Genomic DNA, 21,614 nt, shown 5'->3' with positions numbered 1-21,614 from the left:
TAATGATGATGAGCCACACCAAATAAATAGTGTTGTCTCACATCATAGCAAAAGCATTTATTCTCACCATACTGGTAGTAATGTTTCTGTAAACCAAGCTGTTAGGGTGGCTTCTGTAAGGGACAGGTCTCCTTCTGTTCATTCCCATCATAGCTCTGTTTCTAGAAATGTCCCTCCCACCAACCCTGATGACAGAATGTTAGAGAGGGAACTCAATAAGTTGAGGGTGGAACAAACCAGACTGAAGCTTAAAAAGCAACAGCTGGATTTGGATAGACAGTCTTTTGAATTAGAGAAGGAAAGACAGAAGTTGGGTTTAGATACCCATGGTGGCAGCAGCAGTATTCCCCATAGTCATCCTGCAAAAGAGCATGATTCCAGGAATCTGCACTAGACACCCTATACACTAATAAGGGATAACTGGGCCTGGTGCAAGGTGCAAGTACCCCTTGGTACTCACTACAAGCCAGTCCAGCCTCCTACAATGTGCTACTCTTTTGCTAAGCCACATTGGTTGACAAAATGAAAAAACTGGAACCGCTAATTCATAATTGAAGCTATGAATGAAATATAAGTCACTTGGGCAGAAACAATGGCAAGTGCGAGATTGAATATAAATTTTTGGGTAGGCCTGGACAGAAGGAAAGAATGATGAAGTGAAATACTAGTAGGTGAGTGGTCACTGGGAAACACACCTTGTCTTTGGTTTGTATGTATTGCAGACTTTGTTGTGCCTCAACAGATTCACATTTCACAACCTGCACTGCAGCTCTGACATAAACCATGCTGCAGTGTTACATGATAAAATTACATGAGCAGGGACTGGCGGTAATGTGTGGGATATCTGCAGCACTTTACAAATACAGTATTGTCAATAAGAAAGCCAGGTGACTTATCATTTGTCCCTGCTACCATTGGGACTGCTCCCTTTCCCTTGCTTCCTTCAGCTGGGCCTCCTCTGATGTCCATAGCTGGCTGGAGCTTTTGCTGGCACACGTGGTCTGTGTTCCTAGAGTAAAATATATTGCACCCATTTTAGATACTCGATCAGTATTTATTTGCAGAGGAATAGCTCACTACAATCAGATTAGCTATCAGTAGGGAGGTTTGTTCGTTGGTTGACATGGTTTAAAAACAGGTATTCAGTGGGTCAACCAAAAACATGTTTTCTTCAAATAGAGCAATAAGGCTATAAAAGGATAAGATTAAAACTCAATGAAGGGGTGGACGGGAAAGCAAATAACATAGTATTTATTGGTAATGGTATTTCATTCATTCTATGCTGCACTGTCATGGAAATTGCTAGAATAACACAACATTGGGGCCCATGATCATGGCCTCTCTCTTTCTTATCCCTGTACATTTTGACTGATTGATCAAGAAAGCCTTTTCAACCAACTTGATGGTAAATACTTGGGCTTGGCTGCAATCCTCTACCTTACCTTAACAAAAATAAGTGTTCTTAAGACAAGTAAAAGAGGGGCTAGAGTAAGCTTACTAAAAAGGAAAGCAGAAGAATGCTGCACACAGGAAAAAGGCAGCTGTGTAAACAGGAAATATAGAAAACCCAGAGAAATACAATGATAACCAATATTAGAATGGCATAATTTTACTAGTGGGAATAGAAAATAAGACATCATAAACGTGACTTATTGGGGCAAGCACAACTATCTGCTGTGGAACTGGTGGTGGTCGTCCCGCTTGTCACAGCACTGGTAATGGTGGCAGCTGCTTGCCTAGGTGCCTTCTTGTCCTTGGGTGCTTACAAAAGGAATAAAGAAGATAAACAGCAATGATTGGTGGTACTCTATACAAAAAAACAAAGATTTTGACAGGAGCAACATTGTACTTTTTAAAACAGATAGCTTATTCCTAGTTTTCTAACCAAATAGGGAATGCATTAATGCCAAAACAACAAGATAATGGATGTAATGCCTGAATGAATCTCAACCACTGACAATCACTCGGGCTGCCTCCCAATCCATCATTTTTTTGCCAAAATGCCACATCTCATTGGACCCAGCCATGTGCACATCAGCTAAGACCCTGCTCCTCATGGGAACATTCTAGCCTGAACAGCCAGGCCAGGCCCTCCGTGAACCAGAACACAAGCAACCTAGGTCAGTTTCACCCTATTGAGGTCTTTTCAGCCAGGTATAGATTGGTTTCAGTGGCACAGTGATGCTGGGGCCCACGTCTGGGCATAGCTGTCTCACTTAGGGTGGCAACAAATTATGGATTTGGATGTAGGCCCTGAGCAATTGGCAGTGGTTGAGACTAATTCAAGCATCAATCAACCAATATTTGTAAAGAGCGGCCACTCCCCTGTGAGGGTCTCAAGGCATTGGGGAGGAGGGGCCTCAAACGAAGAGCCACATCTTGAGGTTCTTGCTGAAGATGGTGAGAGATGGGCTTTGTCTGAGGTACAGGGGGAGGTTGCTCCATCTCTATGCTGCAGAGTAGGTAAAAGATCATCCTCCGGTGGGGGTCTTGCAGATGCGAACGATGGTGGCCAGGGCCATCTGGGTGGAGCAGAGGGAACTGGCAGGGGTGTGGAAGGAGACGCGGTGGTTCAGGTAGGCTGGCCCCGCATTGTGTATGGCCTTGTACATGTGTGTGAGAAGCTTGAAGGTGATTCGCTTCTTGACCAGTAGCCAGTGGAGGGTCCTCAGGTGTTGGGAGATGTGTTCTCAGCAAGGGAGGTCCAGAATGAGTCTGGTGGTGGCATTCTGGATGAGTTTAAGTTTTTTGATGCTCCTAGTTGAGGTGGTGGCTTAGAGGGCATTGCCCGTATTCGTGCTTGCTTGTGACTAAGACATGAGTGACTGTCCTGCGACAGTCTGCTGGGATCCATCTGACGATCTTCCAGAGTTTTGTGGAGTGTGTGCCAGCAGGAGGAGGCAACAGAGTTTACCTGGGGGGTCATGGATAGGGAGGAGACGAGGATGATTCCTAAGTTGTTGGCATGCTCAATCGGTGCGGAGGGCACTGAGGGATGTGGGCCACCAGGAGTCATCCCAAGCTGAGGTGGCGTTTCCAAAGATGATGAGTTCCGTCTTGTTGGAATTGAGCTTGTAGCAGCTTTCTCCCATCCAGGTGGCAACGGCTTTCATTCCTGTGTGAAAGTTCCATTTAGCTGTGTCCCAGTCTTCAGTGAGGGTAATGATGAGTTGTGTGTCATCGGCATATGACACGATGTTCATACCGTGGCTTCTGACAATGGCAGCAACAGGGACCATGTATGCGTTGAACAGTGTGGGACTCAGTGAGGATCCTTGGGGACTCCGCAGTTGACTCCTGTGGGTCTGGAGGTGTAGGGCGGGAGTCTGACCCTCTGTGTCCTCTTTGAGAGGAAGGAGTGGATCCATTCCAGGGCTCTTCCACAGATTCCTATGTTGTGGAGTCTGGTGAGCAGAGTGCTGTGGGAGACCGTGTCGAAAGCTGCTGAGAGGTCGAGTATGAGTGCTGGGGTGTGGCTGTGGTCTAGGAGTAATCAGATGTCATCTGTGGCTGCCAGGAGTGCTGTCTCTGTGCTGTGATTGCTGCGGAAGCCAGAATGGGAGCTGTCCAGGGAATTGCCTCTATGAAATTCTGTAGTTGGATGTTAATTGCTTTCTCTAGTACTTTGGCGGGGTAGGGTAGCTGCAAGATGGGCCAGAAATTCTTTAGTTCTAATGGGTCGCCCAGGGTTTCTTCAAGAGAGGGCGTATTTTGGTGTGTTTCCTGTCCTCGGGGAAGGTGCCCGCGCTGATGGAGCAGTTGATTATGTTGCGAAGCTCAGAGGTGATGGATGCGCTGGCTCTGATGTATATGTGGTGTGGGCAGGGGTTCAAGAGGGCTTCAGAGTGGGTGCTGTTAATGATGTTGACTGTTTCCTCTGTGGTGAGCATGGACCAGTCGTGGATGGTCTGGGTGGGTTCTGGGGGGATGGGTCAGTATCAGGTTCTGGTGCCAGGTGACAGGAAGCTGTTGTAGATGTCCTGGATCTTGGGGTGGAAAAAGGAGGCGAGTTTGTCACAGAGGTTCTGTGACGGGGGATGCTGGTGGCTTCGGAGGGGGGATCGGTGAACTCGTTGATGACTGAGAAGAGTTCCATCGAGTTGTGTGCAGAGGAGTTGATGAGCTCCCGGTGTGCCTCTTTCCTTGCATTCTTGGTTTTTCATCGGTGGAAGGCGGTTTCGGCTCTGAATGAGGCGAGGTCTTCGCTGGAAAGGCTGTTTCTCCATTTGTTTGGGTGGTGAAACAGCTGGTCTTCTTAGGTATGTGTTTGGACGATGTCAGCCAGAGAGGGGCTAGAGTGTCGGTGCATTCGGTGATCCATGGGTTGAGATTGCATGCTGCTGTGTTGGTGTCATCAGAAGGTGGAAGGCACTGACACATAGTGAGGACTTGTGTATGATGGTGAGTCCTCCACCTGGGCGGGAGGGCCGGTCTCTCCTTAGGATGCTGTAACCGTTGGGAATGGCAATGGTGATGTCTGGACCCGAGGTGGGGTTGGTCCAGGTCTCTGTGAGGAAGGCGATGTCCAGTCAGGTGGCGTTGATCAGGTCTCAGAGTTCGATGGCATGTTTGTGGAGGGATGAACTTTATTATGAACTTTATCATTTGCTCTTCTCTATTAATAATAATGGAATATCATGCACAGGAACAAATGTTGGGGCTCTGTGATCACCCAGTACAATATATGGAGGTTTTTCTTCCTTTTTTATAATGCAGGTTTTATCCCCTGAAACTGAATCATGGTACAATATCATACAAGAGCACTTTCTCGCACAGGCACTTTCTCTTTTTCTGCACACATACTTTTAAAAATAGTTGATAAAAGATTTTGTTCTGAACATATCAGTTTTTCACCCTACCAACAAATTTCAATGTTATGCATAGGAATTACTGCTGGGACCCTGTGAGCTGTTAATATAATAGAACTATGCGATGCCTATTTCTCACAAACTATGTCACAGAGGAGGGGGCGCATGGTGCCCCATTCCTTGGATTTTAATAAGTCCCGGGGACCACCGGCTCCCTGGGTCGAATGTCCAAGTAAGAGCGGGGGTCTGCAGCCCCCTGTCACCCCGAGGACCACCGTCCCCTGGAGCAAAAATGCAGTTCCAAATATCCCGTAAGGGCATTTTATTATTTAAGAAAAAAAAATGAATACAAAAATATTTAGAGCTGCAAGGCAACCGTTGGAGGCTCACTTACAGTTACAGAAAGCCCATTTAAAAAAAAACAAAGCCCCTGTAGCTCAGTGTGAAGGTCGCGGATCTCCACACTGAGCTTTGGGGAATAGAGTCCATCTGGACTCATTGCCATTTTTTTAAATTAAAAATATATATATATATTTTTTTAAATATACATTTTTTATTTTGGATAGAACTATCTCATTCTAAGTATATCAGACAACAAAGGCTAAAATGCTCTATCTCGCTTTCTTTTTCTCTGTCTCTTTTTCATTCAATTCTCCCACTCACACACCTACTCAAACACTTATGCACCCACTCACAGACCCACTCAGACACTCAGACACTCACAAACCCACTCACAGATGCAATCAGACACTCACGCACCCACTCACAGGCCCACTGACACTCTCATGTACCCACTCACAGACCCATGCACACAGTGACGCACCCACTAAAACACTAATATATGCACTCTCACACCCAGACAGACAATCTGACAGCCACTCGCACCCCAAGATACACCCTCTCACATCTATTCTCACACTCATAGATGCTGCAGCTGACTGCTATTGTGCACAGCCAAAGGGTCGTGCACAGCATGGGGTTGGGTGGTTAGGGGCGGTTAGCCGAAGAGTCTGGCTGTAGGACAGGTCTTGTGGGCAACCTCCCCTGCGCATGGGTGAATGCTGTGCAAGGTGCAAGTTCGGGTCCTTATAGAGGATTGGCCTCAGGGTGTGGCCGAAGGCCAGACCCTGTGGCTAACTGCTGCCGCCCATGGCCAAAGGCTGTGTATGGAGGTAGTTGGATTAACATATACTAATGAAAATTACTATATATTAAAAAAGTTGAAATTCACTGAAAAAAACAAAGGTTACAGAGACGTTATAGTTAGGAAATAGAATTTATGAAGAACATAGAAATTCACTTAAAAACAAAGGTTACAGGAACATTATAGATGGGCTCACATTCTAAATGCAGGAAATCATGGAAATTCACCAGTTACAGTTAGAGTGACCTCAAGTAACTGTATCTCGTGCCTTAAGGTAATTATAACTCGTGCTCTCACCATGCATTGCTCATGACCCCACCAATTACGGGACTCATGACGTCTTTGATAACATTGATAATATAAATGTAATATTTGAAGTAACATTTTTGACAAAAAAACTGTGCATGGTGAAGGCACAAGTTATAGTTACCTTGGGACATGACTCTAAGTGAACATACATATATATATATATATATATATATATATATATATATATATATATATATATATTTTTTTTTTTTTTCAAAACAAAGTGGTCAAAAGGTTGCTGGGCGGCGCACTCTCGAAATTATGTAATACCGAAGAATTTCACCGCACTCCACGGGGTATGGATAAACATATACTTTATTGCAGTCAACAACCACCTACGCATTTCGACTCTCCAAGGAGTCTTGATCACGGTAAATGAGTCCATTTTTACTTTCCCTTTTTATACTCGGTATCCTTTCATCATGCACAATGAATTCTGGATTTAGTAGTTTACACAACTTAAAAACAATCCCATTCCCATTTTAAAACACAAAAACCTCATCTCTTCTGTTTTTCAATAATCCTTGAGTTCTATTGTTTCCAACCATGCGAGGAGCTCAAATACCAGAGGATAATGTAAAATTAATAAATAATGTTACTACTACACAAAATGCATTTTCCCAACTAGAAAGACTATATCGGAAGGACATAAGTAAAAGCTGGGAAATAATAACTCTTGAAAAATACATAGAGGTTGAGAGGGTGCCAAGAGGTTTACGGATTTGTACACTTCCTAACTACTCAGATATCAAACCTGAATTATTATCAGAATGGGGAGAGAATAATATGACCTGTTCACGTAATATGATGTTGATCTTGATCAAGTATGCCAAAATTGAGGTAGCAGAAGTAACAAAGGAAGCTCAGGCAATGGAAGAAAAAATTAAAAACATGAGTAATCAGGAAGAGCTTAATAGATACAGGAAGAAAATGGAGGCTAGACTTAATAAATATGAATCTGAGATAGAAATGTGAAAACCGAGGAAATTTCTTCGAGATGAATTGGACTATAAGAATGGTACAGTTTACAATTACCGTGATCAAGACTCCTTGGAGAGTCGAAACGCGTATGTGGTTGTTGACATTTATCCATACCTCGTGGAGTGCGGTGAAATTCTTCGGTATTACATATATATATATATATATATATATATATATATATAGATATATATATATATCTATATATATATATTACCTAGTGGTAAAGTTATAGTTAGGACCATGTTTCCACAGCAAAAGCGTTTCTTGACTTGCCTGTATCTTTGGCACTGTTTGACAAATCTTCAAGAAGTTTTCCAGAAAAAGTCTTGCAGTGATTCTTGTTCTGCATGGAAAGTTTTGGGATGATTCGTCAAGTGTGGGCTGAGAAAAAGGGGGGCTCATAAATGTTGCATTTCCTATGTTAATTCCCATAGGATTCTTTAGACAAGGCTACAGGCCGAACCACTGGACAGAATTACACCAAATTAGGCAAAAAGCTAGCTGTTTGTGTGCAGCTTACACTTTTACTTATTTGGTGTGAAACTGTTTAGTAGTATTTGAGATATTAAAGGGAAAATAAATTTGTAAATCCCTGGCTGTGAATAATTTGTAAAATGTGTGAATTTTCTGCAAATACGCATGCAAAAGGAAGAGTGCAATTGGCTAACCACAACCTGACTACAAAGTTGTGGCCACCATTTTATTTGATGGGACACAGTACCTGGGGATGAAAATCCAAACTGAAAGTGGAATAAGGGGTCAGGGTGAATGTGCCCTGACTCCAGCTGTGTGATATATCTGTGTTTTAAGTGCAAATTAAGGGTTTAAAATAATTTTGCGCCACCACGAGCGATATTCATAAAAATTCGCAAATGTTCACAAATTATTCAAAAATATGGAACAATTTGAAAGAAAAAACACACTAATTCATACACTAATTAATTCACTCAGACAGGCACTAAGGGACTCATGCTTTCACTCACGCACCCACTTAGACACTCATGCATCCCCTCACAACCACTCAGACTCAAAAAACACACTTTCAGACCCATTAAAACACTCATGCGCCCACTCACAGATCCACTAACAGACATGCCGTTTGGCCAACCTGCGCTGCCCACAACCAAAAAACGTGCATGGCAAGGGGATGGGGGAGGGGGTTGGAATAATGTATTGTACTTAAAATTGCATTAAAAAAAAACATTAAAATTCACTGAAAAAAGCAAAAGGTTATAGGGGCGTTATAGTTAGGTAACGAATGTACTCGTACAAAACTGTGGAAATTCAGTAGTTATAGTTACCTCTTTTAAGTAACTATAACTTGCGCCCTACGGTAACTATACCTTGTGCCTTTGCCATGCACAGCTAATTACTCCACATATTATATCAATGATGATCTTGTAAGGTATCTTTGATATTATCACTGCAACATTTCAATAAAGTTATAGATAAGAAAACTGTGCATGGCAAGGGTGCAAGTTATAGTTACTTTAGTGTGTGAGTTATAGTTACTTGAACTCTAACTATAACTGCTGAGTTTCTTTGGTTGTGTATGAGTAAATTTAGAACCTAACTATAACGTCCCTCTAACCTTTGTTTTGTTTGTTACAGTTATTTTTTCAATATACAGATTCACTTACAGTCTTCCTTCCATGCACCTTTCCCACAAACATGTAGCAGTTCAGGGGAGGCTTAAAATTACGGGCAGCACAGCTAAGTCAGGAAGCAACACCTTTACTTTATCTCTTCCTGTCCACATTGCCAAGCGTGCAATATATATATATTCATGTAAACTTAACTTACATGTGATCATTCTGCTTTGAAAAAAACTATTAATATTAGAATTGGCAGAAAACAAAAGGATTGCTTACCAAGCCTTGCAACCTCAAAGCCTAGCAAGTCGAGAAGGCCCTGTTCCATGTCCACGATGTCCACCCATTGATGTGTCAGCTGCTGCTAGATGCACTGGATGCTGGTGCTGCGGCACACACATTGCTGCACTTTTCCCCGAAGCACTAGATGCTCCTGCAGGGTGCAGCCCTTATCGGGTCTGCTGTCAGCTTGTGGAGGAGTTGGTGCTGCACCCAGAAAATTAGTGTGTCCATCTCTGCCTCACTGAACCTGGAGTGGATTTGCACCTTTATGTGCCTGCATTCCCCACTGAAGGTGCGGTAGGCACTGCTTGCTTCTGCCAAGACCGGACGGGAGGGAGTTGGACTGGGATGGAAAAAAGAGAGAGAAAAAGTGCAGAAAGAAAAACAAAAACAAAGTACAAAAATGTCACAAAAACACACACAGAAACAGAAATACACACAGGGAAATTCAGACAGTGAAGAAAAGATGGGATTGGGAATGGTTTTCGGATCAGGTGGATTGGATTGATTGGAGGTGAGAAAAAAACATCAGGCAGTAAGGCAAGCATGAGCTGGCAAAAAAGGTAGTGCTCTTGTGCATCATGTTCTGTAAATTTCCCTGATTTTTTTTAAAGTACAACGCTCTACTGGCACTAAATTGCAGTGCAAACAGGATAAGAAGCATGTTTACCCGTTTGCAGAACTCCATTCAATCTTGCAAAGTTTTTATGTAACTCTGTTGAATTCCACGGAGAGAAATTCCATGAGTTCTGCCCACCCTTAGTGGTGATCCCAGCACAACTAGCCGTTTGTTGATGCCATTTCTTCAGAAGCGATTTTTCACATTTCTCCTAAAAGACACAAAGTTTAGCTATGTTTTGCCTATACTTCCAGTTCCTTCCAGGGGAATCTACAAACACATGGTACCTTTAAAATCCCCACGATGTTGAAAATACAGTATACAAGTTTGGTGTAGATACATTTCTGAAAAAACAAGTCTGAAGGTTTAAGTGTAATCTAACCAAAACATCCAAAGAGGGCTTAGTACGTAGGGGAAAGCTCTAGAAGCCAAGTGCTTATGAAGTCAAAAAGAAGGAGCAGAGCTATTTTACTATCTGAAAAGTTATAAAAGGTTGCTTGTGGCACAAGCATTCAAGGCATGTGCTGCTTTTGGCGACACCTGTAGCAGTTTAATTTTACCTGTCTAAAATAAACACGAGAACAATAGCGTACACAAAGAAATTTAACAAAACATTTAAAACTGAACAGGAAACATTACAGCAAAACCGCCAAGGCAGAACACAACACAAATGCAGTAGATTACATCAAAATCGTATTGCTATTATGCGTCACAACCACTCAGCGGCATAGAAAACAGCAGAATACATCACCTCTACAACGAAATAACACACAGTAAATATGTCAATCTTGTCACACAGACCACCTCCTGGAAAATAATGTAATAATATATGTCAAATGTGTTTGGAGCAATAGTATTTTAACTAACCAATAGGACATGAAATAGCACCAGTCAAAAATGCTTTGTGCTCTGACCCACCATCGTGCTGTACAGCTGCCAGTCAATTTGAAGACAAATAAGAGGAAGTTTAAGCAAAGCACTATTCCCACAAACTGTAGTGTGCACAATAAAGCATGGTTACAACTCAGATATTGTTCTGTAGTTGCAATCCTGTGGACTTAAAAAGATGAAGCAAAGAGCAATCAGTGAGTCAAAACGGAATTACCAAAAGAACCACTAGATTTTTAATCAACATATGTCCCAAAAGCCGGCTTTAATAATAGCAATTACACTCAAACTATGTGATGTGTTCAGCCAATGGAAAGGATTAAGAGGCAGTCTGAGAATTTAACAGAGCCATTTCATATATTTGGAGAGTTCACCCAGCTCCATCTTTGCCATCTTCTTAATCTTAGTCAATTAGCGTTGTAGCAGTGCTTCATATGAAGGGTATTTTGTTTACAGATTCTTTACATTTATGTACTCAATTAATTCAGATGTAGCTTTCCTAACTACATGTCAATGGTAAGCAGTAGTATAGTTATTCATTTATGTTTTATACTTGTATGTATACTACATTGAGAAATGTGACTTTCAAAAGTAAAATTATCTTTGTTTAAAATGAATCAGTGGTTTATGTTTTAAACATGTATGCCTGATTTGTTGTAATTCAATGAATTTACAAATTAAACTTTCATTGTTCCCATTAAAAATGTTCAGCCGAATGAACATATTAAAATAATATATGCTAATGTCAAGGTCAGAAGAAAAGTATCTCCCAGAATATTAAATGACATTAAAGGACTAAGTGAACAACAAGCAGGTAGAGACTTGCTCTAGAGACCTGAGTGGAGAACACCAGGATCCAGTACTTAATGTGTGCATGTCGCTGAAGGTGGTGGGAAACAGCACTCTTTTTTGAGACCAGCAACTTTTTTTTCATCATCAGTTTTGACACAGAACAATTGGAGGACATGAAGAAAGGTCTAAATAAGAAGTGAAAGATACCAAAACTGTGACGAGCCATGAAAACACAGATGTAAAAAAAAACTTCAAGAGTGTGAAACAGATTGGAGTATAGGTGGTGAAAAACAGCAGAATCAGGTGGAAGAATATGTTGCATAAACTGAGTCTCTGGCTCAGCTCTATAAGGTTTGCTTCACACCCACAGGTGACACAAATAAGCTTAGCCCAAAGAACCAGCACTGAGTGTGAAAGACAGGTTATTGTAGCCCCACAGAACCCCACTCAATAAATAAATAAGGTGATGTCAATGTTTTTGGATTACTAACAGGGAACAGTTATAATCCCAAAAATTGTTAATTAATAATTTACACAATCAAGATCACTAGAAATAGAATATGTATTTCAAAATATTTATTTTAAAATAGTTATTTTAAAATGCTCAGTACTAGTGCACATATTATTAGTAACATCAAAGAAGGTGAAAACAGGAACAAATCGTAACATCAAAATGTATAGCCCCTACATGAATAAATTATAAGCCTGAGTTTCAGAGGCAGTGTGCATACCTGAAGAAAATGGCTTGTTGTACATTTGGAATAGCTTGTCAACTATGTCGAGCTCAAGTCCAAGAACTAGGAGATGGTGTCTATGAGAGAACACAATCCTGGCATCAGTTCATGAAAGCAGAATTAAACGCTTAGCAGAGGCTTGAGGAGTCTTGCTGGGGGCATCCTTGGCTGCAATGGAATCCAGTGCCATGCTCATGTGGATCAGCAATCTCATCTGGGTGAAGCTTCTCTACTCACTAACTCATCAAGTGACAGTCCTTAAATATTTCATCTTATTGAAGATAAAATTTGCAATTTCACCTTAGGAATGTTTTGACATAGTCATATATATATATATATGTGGATGCACTAATAAGGTAAAACTACATTGATAGGGACTACATTATTTGGGTTGCAATTGCTATATGACCTTAAAAAAGATACCCATCAAGCCTGATGTCGCACTGGGGATTCTGTTGATGTCTATATCTGAATGACACTTTCACAGTTCTTGGAAAGATAGACACAGGCGACATCTGCATCAAAGTCAGACATGTTGATGATTCCACATAATTTGATGAAAAATGGCAGCCACCATTGCCAAAGATAGCAGTGTCCATTACCTAGGATGGATTTGGGGGCAATGTAAACAAGCTGGACAAGCTTACTAAAATGGAGACTATTGTTAAAATGGAACCTGTCCTGTATGTGTTGAAGAACCTAAAAGCAGCATAAAAGCAAATGATTAAAATAGTTTAAATAAATAATTAAGAAATTAAGCAGTAATGAGATTTATGACATTCCAGGGGACATTTCTAAGCTTAATAGTCACTAAATTATCACTGAATGTGTTTTTGATTGATCTTGCTTTCCAGCCATATTTATTATACATTTACAGAATAGAAACACTTGCCAGAAACTTGCATTTGATGAAATATCAATTCATCACTTGTTACACAAACTGATATGAAAAAGGTGTTCTGTGCTGGAAGACATGAGGCAGCCCTTGCAGGGGTTCCTAAGAAAATATTTGGGCTCACTGACTTATTTCTTTAGAAATTATGAATTGCCAAAAACAGTTTTCTACACTAACTATGAAGACTGGTTTTGGGTTGCTTAAAATTGTAATGTGATTTCGTGAAAAGTACATGAAAATTCTTAAAATGAAATTCACAGTATTTTCTATGAAAATTGAGTATGAAAGCCTACCAGGGTGTACAGATAGGGCACAGTTTTTCTATTTGCATCATGGCGCACTTTTAAATGGGTGAGGCGTGCATAAACAGGGACAGTGCGCCCTATTACAAAGAATACATTACCAGAGGGCATTCACAAATTCATGATGCTCTATGTAGCATCTGCTTTAAAGCCACTCTGTGTTTCACTGTGCAGGCAGCAACCCGCCTGCACTTTAAGGAAGGATTAGAGATCCCTTTGTAGACGTGTGCAGTGAGTGATTGTACCCTCCTGCAAGGGGATGTCTGGAGGGGTCCATGGAAACCCCTCTCCCCCTCCATGAGGTTGCTCTGAGGGTGCACACTGACAGTGTGGCACCTTTTTATGGCACACTTTCAGTGCACCTCCTGACATCCTCTTTGCCTTGCACTTATGTCCTTCAAACTGCACAGGTGCAGAGGCATTTAAATTTCCTCATTTGCATGGGTCCATGCTCCCATGTAAATGTAGGAATGCACTCTTGAGATAGCACTGGTGCTACATGTGTACCAGCACTGTCAGTATAACAGAATAAGCCGCACATGTGTCTGCAACCCCATTTGTAGTACCAGAGTGCCCTGGGGGCACACAAAGTGGGTACACATGCCTGCTGCACCCCCAGTGCACTTACTGTAATACACCCACTGGAGTTCAAATGTAAGGTAATGGCAAGGGGACCGGATTTATGAGAAGACGTCTCCTAAAACACATGTACTACTTGAGCCTATTCCTAGGTAAAAATGTAAGAGCTTTAGATAACATGAAGTTTGTGGTATCCCGAATGGTATCAGGCATGCTTAAAATATCACACAGGCCTAGAAGGCATACATCACACATATTTCACTCCATACAGAGTAGGTGGCACCATTGTGTACACTCATAAAAGTTGATTCACCAAAAAGTGAATGGTGGGTATACTTCTACTATATGCAACCTTTATTACATTTTTGTGATCAATTGTGTGGCAGGCACTTAGCGTTCTCTGGTATATGCCTTTGTTTCCATACCATTTGTGCCAAGAAAGCAAAATATCCCTGGTCATATCATGTTATCCTAAAAATGGAGAATCCCTAAATCACCTTATGTCCTCTTGATAAGCTGCCAAACAACCTTTTGATAACTCTCTGCATCAGTACATTATGGGAAGACTTAAGTGTAATTGACTTGTACAATGATTCAGAATGTGGCAGAAGTGCAATAATGTAAGATAGGTGCATTGCAATGGTTTGCGGATAATCAAAAAGTTAAAATTTTGTGGGGATTGACCACATTGAGTATGCCACCAAACCATGACACTCAAAAAGGAAAAACCATTTTCCTTCCTGAAGCGTCGGTAATGGATGCACAAATCCAGTCAACTGCAGGTAGTCCACAGTAGTGAGCATCATCAACAGAGTTTTTTTGATAAGTCCCATCTTTCCTCTAATGGCCCACTATGGGCAGTTTATCTCCCAATGTAATTAAGCTTAATACCACTGACATTGATCAGCATGAATCCACTTAGATAATTAGAAAATTAAAATTACAATACAATGCAGTACAATGTAAAACATCTCTGCAAATACCGTTAGTATGAAGAAGCATCTGTACCTTGCAGACACATGTGCAACACTTTGTAGATGGATATTTGACTTATATGCCTAAACAGTTTGAGAACAGTCCAATAAAAACAGAGCACATATAAAGCAAATTCAGGAAAAGTAAGGGGGTGATATTAACATGTGTCTTAAAAAGGTGTTCTATAATAAGTAAGACAAAAAGAAATGAAAAGCAATCCTACCTAAGAAGTAACACCTAAATAAAATACATAGTTCAGATTTCACAAACCAAATCTTTTACCTTTTATAGTTATAGTTATTGTCAAAAAGTCCTAGTATTGTACAATGCAACTACATCAACAAGAATATTTCGCATAATTAGAAAACTGAATTAAAACAAAAAAAACTACCAAGCACCCTCTCAAGCGATTTGCCTCCTCAGTATGTGCAGTACCTGCAGGTTTAATCCCCAAGGCACAAAGATACAGAGGCCACTATGCACTATAAAATAAAGATGCTGGGAGAGCTTAGAAGGAGGAGCTACAAAAACAATATTAGCAGTGGAAAGTAGACCTTGACTCTGTGTAGACATGAATGAGCACCAACAATCTAATTCAATTGATGCAAGTTATGGCAAGTCTAGGTGCAGTACAATACAATTATCAGAGTTGAGGCAGTATAGCATGAATATCCAGCCAAGACAATGTGACCCACAACACAGTCAATTCTATCTCTCATAATAAACATATTTAAAGTGCAAGCAATATTCAGAAATTAGAGTCCATATAAGGCACAATATAATAATGTAAAACAGTACTCAAACAATGAACCAGTAAACCAACAGTGAAAACAGTCAAATAGATACTGTTGATCAGCTTAAGTATATAGTACTATTCAGAACCTTTAGGTAGGTAGGTCGTGTTTTGCATTAAAAATTATGGGGGTGATTCTGATTCTGGCGGGCGGCGGAGGCCGCCCGCCAGAATTCCGCCCCCATTATACCGCTCCGCGGTCAGAAGACCGCGGAGGGTATTATGAGTTTTTCCCTGGGCTGGCGGGCGGTCTCCAAAAGACCGCCCGCCAGCCCAGGGAAAAACTCCCTTCCCACGAGGATGCCGGCTCGTAATCGAGCCGGCGGAGTGGGAAGGTGCGACGGGTGCAGTGGCACCCGTCGCGTATTTCAGTGTCTGCAAGGCAGACACTGAAATACTTTGCGGGGCCCTCTTACGGGGGCCCCTGCCGTGCCCATGCCATTGGCATGGGCACGGCAGGGGCCCCCAGGGGCCCCGCGACTCCCCCTACCGCCATCCTGTTCATGGCGGCTTTCCCGCCATGAACAGGATGGCGGTAGGGGGGGGTCGGAATCCTCATGGCTGCGGAGCGCGCTCCGCAGCCATGGAGGATTCAAACGAGCAGCGGAAAGTCAGCGGGAGACCGCTGACTTTCCGCTTCTGACCGCGGCTGAACCGCCGCGGTCAGAATGCTCGTTGGAGCACCGCCAGCCTGTTGGCTGTGCTCCCGTGGTCGGTGGCCCTGGCGGCCACCGGCCGCCAGGGTCAGAATGACCCCCTATGTGTGGTTTCCATGAAACATCCATTTACCGCTCTTTGAACACCTTCTTAAAACAAAGCAGTGCAAAGCAGCACACAGCTGTACAAATCGCTATTTAAACTGCAAAGAGAACACTGTTCTAGTGCAAATACCGTTTTGTAATTGAACGTAAGTACATATCAAGATTTTGTGCTGCTTAGGGTCACTCTGTGTGGCTTTGCAGCAGCGCATTTGCTAGATACATCCACCCCTTCATCTCTCTGATGCTCCCGCCGTGGGGGAATCTAATCTCAGGTGTCAGTTTCAATATCGCATCAATCAATTTGAATCACTTCTAGTTCTCTCTCATTTTTTATTAAGTAGATATTTATGTAAGTTTAACAGTTTGGAAGTCTATATTTTTCAATCTATGGGTTTGAAAAATATGCTTTCTTATGCTACACACAAACCTATCTAGTCAATATTCATGATTGTTCATACACCAATTTCTAGACTCATTCACCCTCGTGTGCTTTCACACCCATAATTTCATTTGTGCACCCACCTATTCTCAATGCACCAAGTCATCTATCTATTCTTCTCACACTGGTGCATTAATATAATCATTTTCGCAACCATGTACATAAACATTCAAATTAATGAAATAATATCTTTCACTTAATAACAAAAATATTCTCTGCTACAGATGTGCAGTTTTCCTCACAGTACGCTGACGATTCAAAGTAACATCCATTAGTTCATAAGTCATTTATTCACGACCGGTTTTGTCTAACACATTGCTTGGTGACATTTGTATACTACTTCTGTATTAAATAATGGCATTTGCGATCCCATAATTAAATAATGACATTAAATAATGAGTGTGAGCAACAATAATCACATTAAAAATGACAAAATGTATCTTTAAAACTTAGTTATTTAACGAAAATTTTCCCCATGCCTAGTACAACACTACTTAAATGGCTCTTATAGCTAAGTATATAGACGTGTCAATGAAATCGAATTCTAACATCTTTCAAAAATGCTTCTAAAATAGGAAGTACAAATGTCCTGACATTTTCAAAACTCCAACAGCCACTATGAATGGCTTATTTTACTTAAAGAAAAAATAATGGTTAGTGCTAAAACTATAAAAAAATCACTATGCCCCACCAGTAAAAAGAATAGAAAATATTCATTATTATCAACTGTTTGTCCGCAAGCCTTATATTTCAATTGACATGCTCTAATTCTTGACTCATATTCCACAATAAAAAGGAATTAAGACTGTTGGTGACATACATTCATAAATGGAGGCATGGAGGTAGGCACAATGGCTGTACATTTAAAATGAACGTGGTATTTCATGCTATACAACGGAAAGGTCACCCCCTAAAGTGCTTTAAAAAATGCAACACATCAGTCAAGATGAATCAGTTGTGTTCTTTTGCTTCAGTGCTGGAGGACTTACAACTTTTGAAACTGTATGTTCTCTTCTTAAGCAGGGCTGTAATAAATTTACATTTAACGCAAGGCAGAGAATTTCAAAACCTCACAGAAGTAGCCCGATTGTTGCATTTTTGCAATTAGATCAGAGGCCAAAATTGTGCGAACGTTGTGCACCAAAAAAAACTTGCTATACAATTTTCAAGACGAACTTTTTATATGAATTAAGTTTTATAAGCTGTTTTTGTGACAAAATATGTTTAAACTGTAAATCTGAAACATAAACGTACTGAAGTGAACACAAACACACCAAAGTGAGCATAAGCACATCGAAGTGAGTATGAGCACATTTGTCCTACATTGCGAAGATCTACTCTTAACCCTGTGCTGTAGGAAGTATGCGTAAGACTTACAATGGAGAAACTATGGATTGCATTCTGTCTCTTGATTTACTGCATTTAGCAGCATGAGCCAGACCAACTAACAGGACTCTTTACATAAAAGAGGTGGAAATCAGGACCATTACTATCAATGGTGCAAAATAGAGCCCATAAACAAAGTTTTGGCATTGGGCAGCGGGGCAGGCCTTCTTGCTGCACTGCCCTGCATCAAAACAAATGGGCAGGAATGACTATTTATAATGTGTGGCGCATTCTTGTTATTATCCACTGTGCAGTCGCACAAATTGCTGCCATGCGCCAATGCAGGCAAACCTTGCACCATTGTGCAAGGGTGTCTGCTTTGTGGGGATGATTTTGTGCAGGAATGAGCACCTTCCGGCACAAAAACAATCACAAGAGCCATTTTTTCTCTTTCTGTGTTTTGCAGCACACATAGAAAGTGGAAATAACGGGGAGAAATAGGCCCATATTTACAAACATTTGACACAGGGCAGTGCCACAAGCTTTTGTGCTGGGCTGCCCTTTCTCAAACGAAAAGGGCAGAAATGTGCCTTATCTACAAGCTATGTCCTTTTCCCCTCCACTGTTGCACAATGAGATGACATACACCAATGAAAGCACCCTTATACCATGGTGCAATGGTGCCTGCGTTGTCGGGATGATAGTTTTTGTGCAGGAAAAGACACCTTCCTGCAGAACAAAATCACAAGAGGCATTTACCTCTTTCTGTGTGTGCTGCAGACTGCAGCACACATAGAAAAAGGAAAGAATGAAGAGAAATAAAGGGTATTTGTGGTGGCATAGGCTTTTAATGCATTCCCAGGTTTACAAAACGATGTAAATCTGGGAATGCAGCAAATTCCATGTGTGTTATGTGGGAACACCCACTGCAACACCCATGGAACCCCTCTATGATGCAAAGTAAGGCAATACACCGACAAGTGCTGCATTGCCTTTCTCCATATCTACAAGGTCATGTAAAGCCACTCAAAGTGGCTTTGGGTGGCCTTGAAGATATGGCCCTGCAGCCTGCGCTGCCGGTGTGTCACAAGTGACTTACCAGCAGCACAGGGCGCTTGTAAATATGGCCCATAATGGTGTTACTCCCCGTTTCTCCATCCTTACCCCACCCCTGGGAGGCGTAGGCTTTTAACATATTCCCAAGTTTGCAAAACTATGTAAATCTGGAAATGCGGCAAAATCCATGGGTGTTGCATGGGAACACCCACAGCAACACCCATGGAGCACTTCGCTGACTTCAACGAAGGCAATACTAGACTTGCGCTACGTTGCCTTACTTCATATCTAAAAAGCCACGCTAAGCCATGCAACATGGTTTGCGTGACCTTGTAGATATGGCCCTGCAACTTGCGTCACCAATGAATCACTAAAAGTGATGCACCCGAGGCGCAGGCCTCTTGCAAATATGGGCCTTGACTTAGAAGGCTATTGTGACCTAAATAGTTTTTTTGACATTCATTTGTACCTTAGAGAGTAGATAGAGGGAAGGGTTTCTTGTATTGTATTTTTTTTTAAAGAAAAGAAAACTTCCTCAACCAGAACCCTTCAAATTTCAATTTTTGTATAAAATACATATCCATTTACGCTGACCAATTTTTTCTTACATTATGGGCCTCATTACGGCCCTGGCGGCCGGCGGTACACTGGCGGTAACACCACCAACAGGCTGGCGGTGTACCGGCAGTGTATTATGACTGTGGTGTATTAGTCACGGCCATACTGCCGGCCCCTGTACCTGACCGCCAGGCTTCTGCCAGACGGTCATAATCCCCATCTGCCAGTCTGTCCATGGTGGTAAACAGGCTGGCGGTAAGGAGGACTTGGGATGCACAGCCCCATTGTGCATACGTGACGGGTGCTGCTGCACACGCTGCACATCAACATTGCTGCCGGCTCTATTATGAGCCGGCTGCAACGTTGATGTGACTTTTCTACTGGGCCAGCGGATGGAAACACTGTTTCCGTCTGCTGACCCAGTGGAAAAGTCATAATAGGGAGCCACAAATACCACCAGCACTGGCAGTATAGTGGCGCCCACAGCTTCGACTGTCTTTTTGTAAGACCGCCAAAGTTGTAATGAGGGCCTATGTGTCACCCAATGGTTTCTAGGGGTCATTCTTAAATATTGCAATTGGTGTAATTCAGCCACCATCAGAGCAATAGAATGAAGTTGATGGTGGTGAGTTGCCTTGGCTGTTTGAGAGTGTAGCAGCGGTAAGGTGGAGCTAGTGGATTTAACTTCATCTGGGAGAGAGAACATTAGATAGCAGGTGTTTATTTGTTTAATTTATATTTACAGCCAACTGTTTAATTGCCTCCTACTGGGTTGTCCTAGTTTCAGGAGCATTACCAAAAATACTGCCTTGACGGCTGAACCAACTGATTCTGAGGTAATGACAGCAAGTCATCCATTTATTTGGTGAAGTTTGTTACACTTGGGTAGTCTAGTGCAGTAACTGAGTGTACATGTATATGCTCAGGTACATCTGCTCCTGAATTGAAGTGCAGTTGACAGTGGATGTGCAATGTGGCATACATTTGCCTCTAATGCTTTAGCACTTTGGCGTTTTGCCATAATACATAAGTTTTCCTTGTTGCATGAAACAGACATATTGCATGCTGAGATTTGTAGTTGCCGTGACCTGGAGCCGGCATCAAACAGAGTTTAATGTTTTCAATTATCACACTTAGAAGGAAAGCAATCAATCAATCAGTATTTTTAAAGTGTGGCAAGTCACCCGTGGTGTCTCAAGGCTCTGTGTGCGGATATGCTGCTTAATCAAATGGCCAGGTCTTGAGGTTCTTCTGAACTGCTTCAGTGATGTGGTCTGTCTGAGTTTGAGAGGTAGCATTTTCCATGTCCGGGCTGCAAGGTAGGAGCAAGATCTTCCTCCTGCTGTGTTTTTTCAGATCTTGGGAATGGCTGAGAGGGCAAGCTGGTAAGAACGGAGTTGTCTGTGGGTACATAGAAGGTGAGGCAGTGGTTGAGGTAGGCTGGTCCCATGTTGTGTAGTGCCTTTTAGGTGTGTATCAGATGTTTGCAGGTGATGGGCTTGTAGACTGGGAGCCAGTGTAGGTCTCTGAGGTGGGAGGAGATGTGGATGTGTGGGGGGATGTCCAAGATGAGACTGGCTGCTGCATTCTGGATTCTTTGTAGTCTTGATTGCAGTTTCTTGGTGATGTCAGCAAGAGTGCGTTGCTGTAGTCCAGTTTACCAATGACGAGTGCGTGGGTGACAGTCCTCCTCATCTCTGTGGAAAGTAACTTGAAGATCTTTTGAAGGAGTTGAAGGGTGTGGAAGCATGACAATGAGACGGCATTGACTTGGCGGTCAT

Source organism: Pleurodeles waltl, chromosome 11 (assembly GCF_031143425.1).
Source record: "Pleurodeles waltl isolate 20211129_DDA chromosome 11, aPleWal1.hap1.20221129, whole genome shotgun sequence".
Lineage (NCBI taxonomy): Eukaryota > Metazoa > Chordata > Amphibia > Caudata > Salamandridae > Pleurodeles > Pleurodeles waltl.
The sequence above is the reverse complement of the archived record's forward strand: the minus strand, read 5'-3'. Positions refer to the sequence as shown.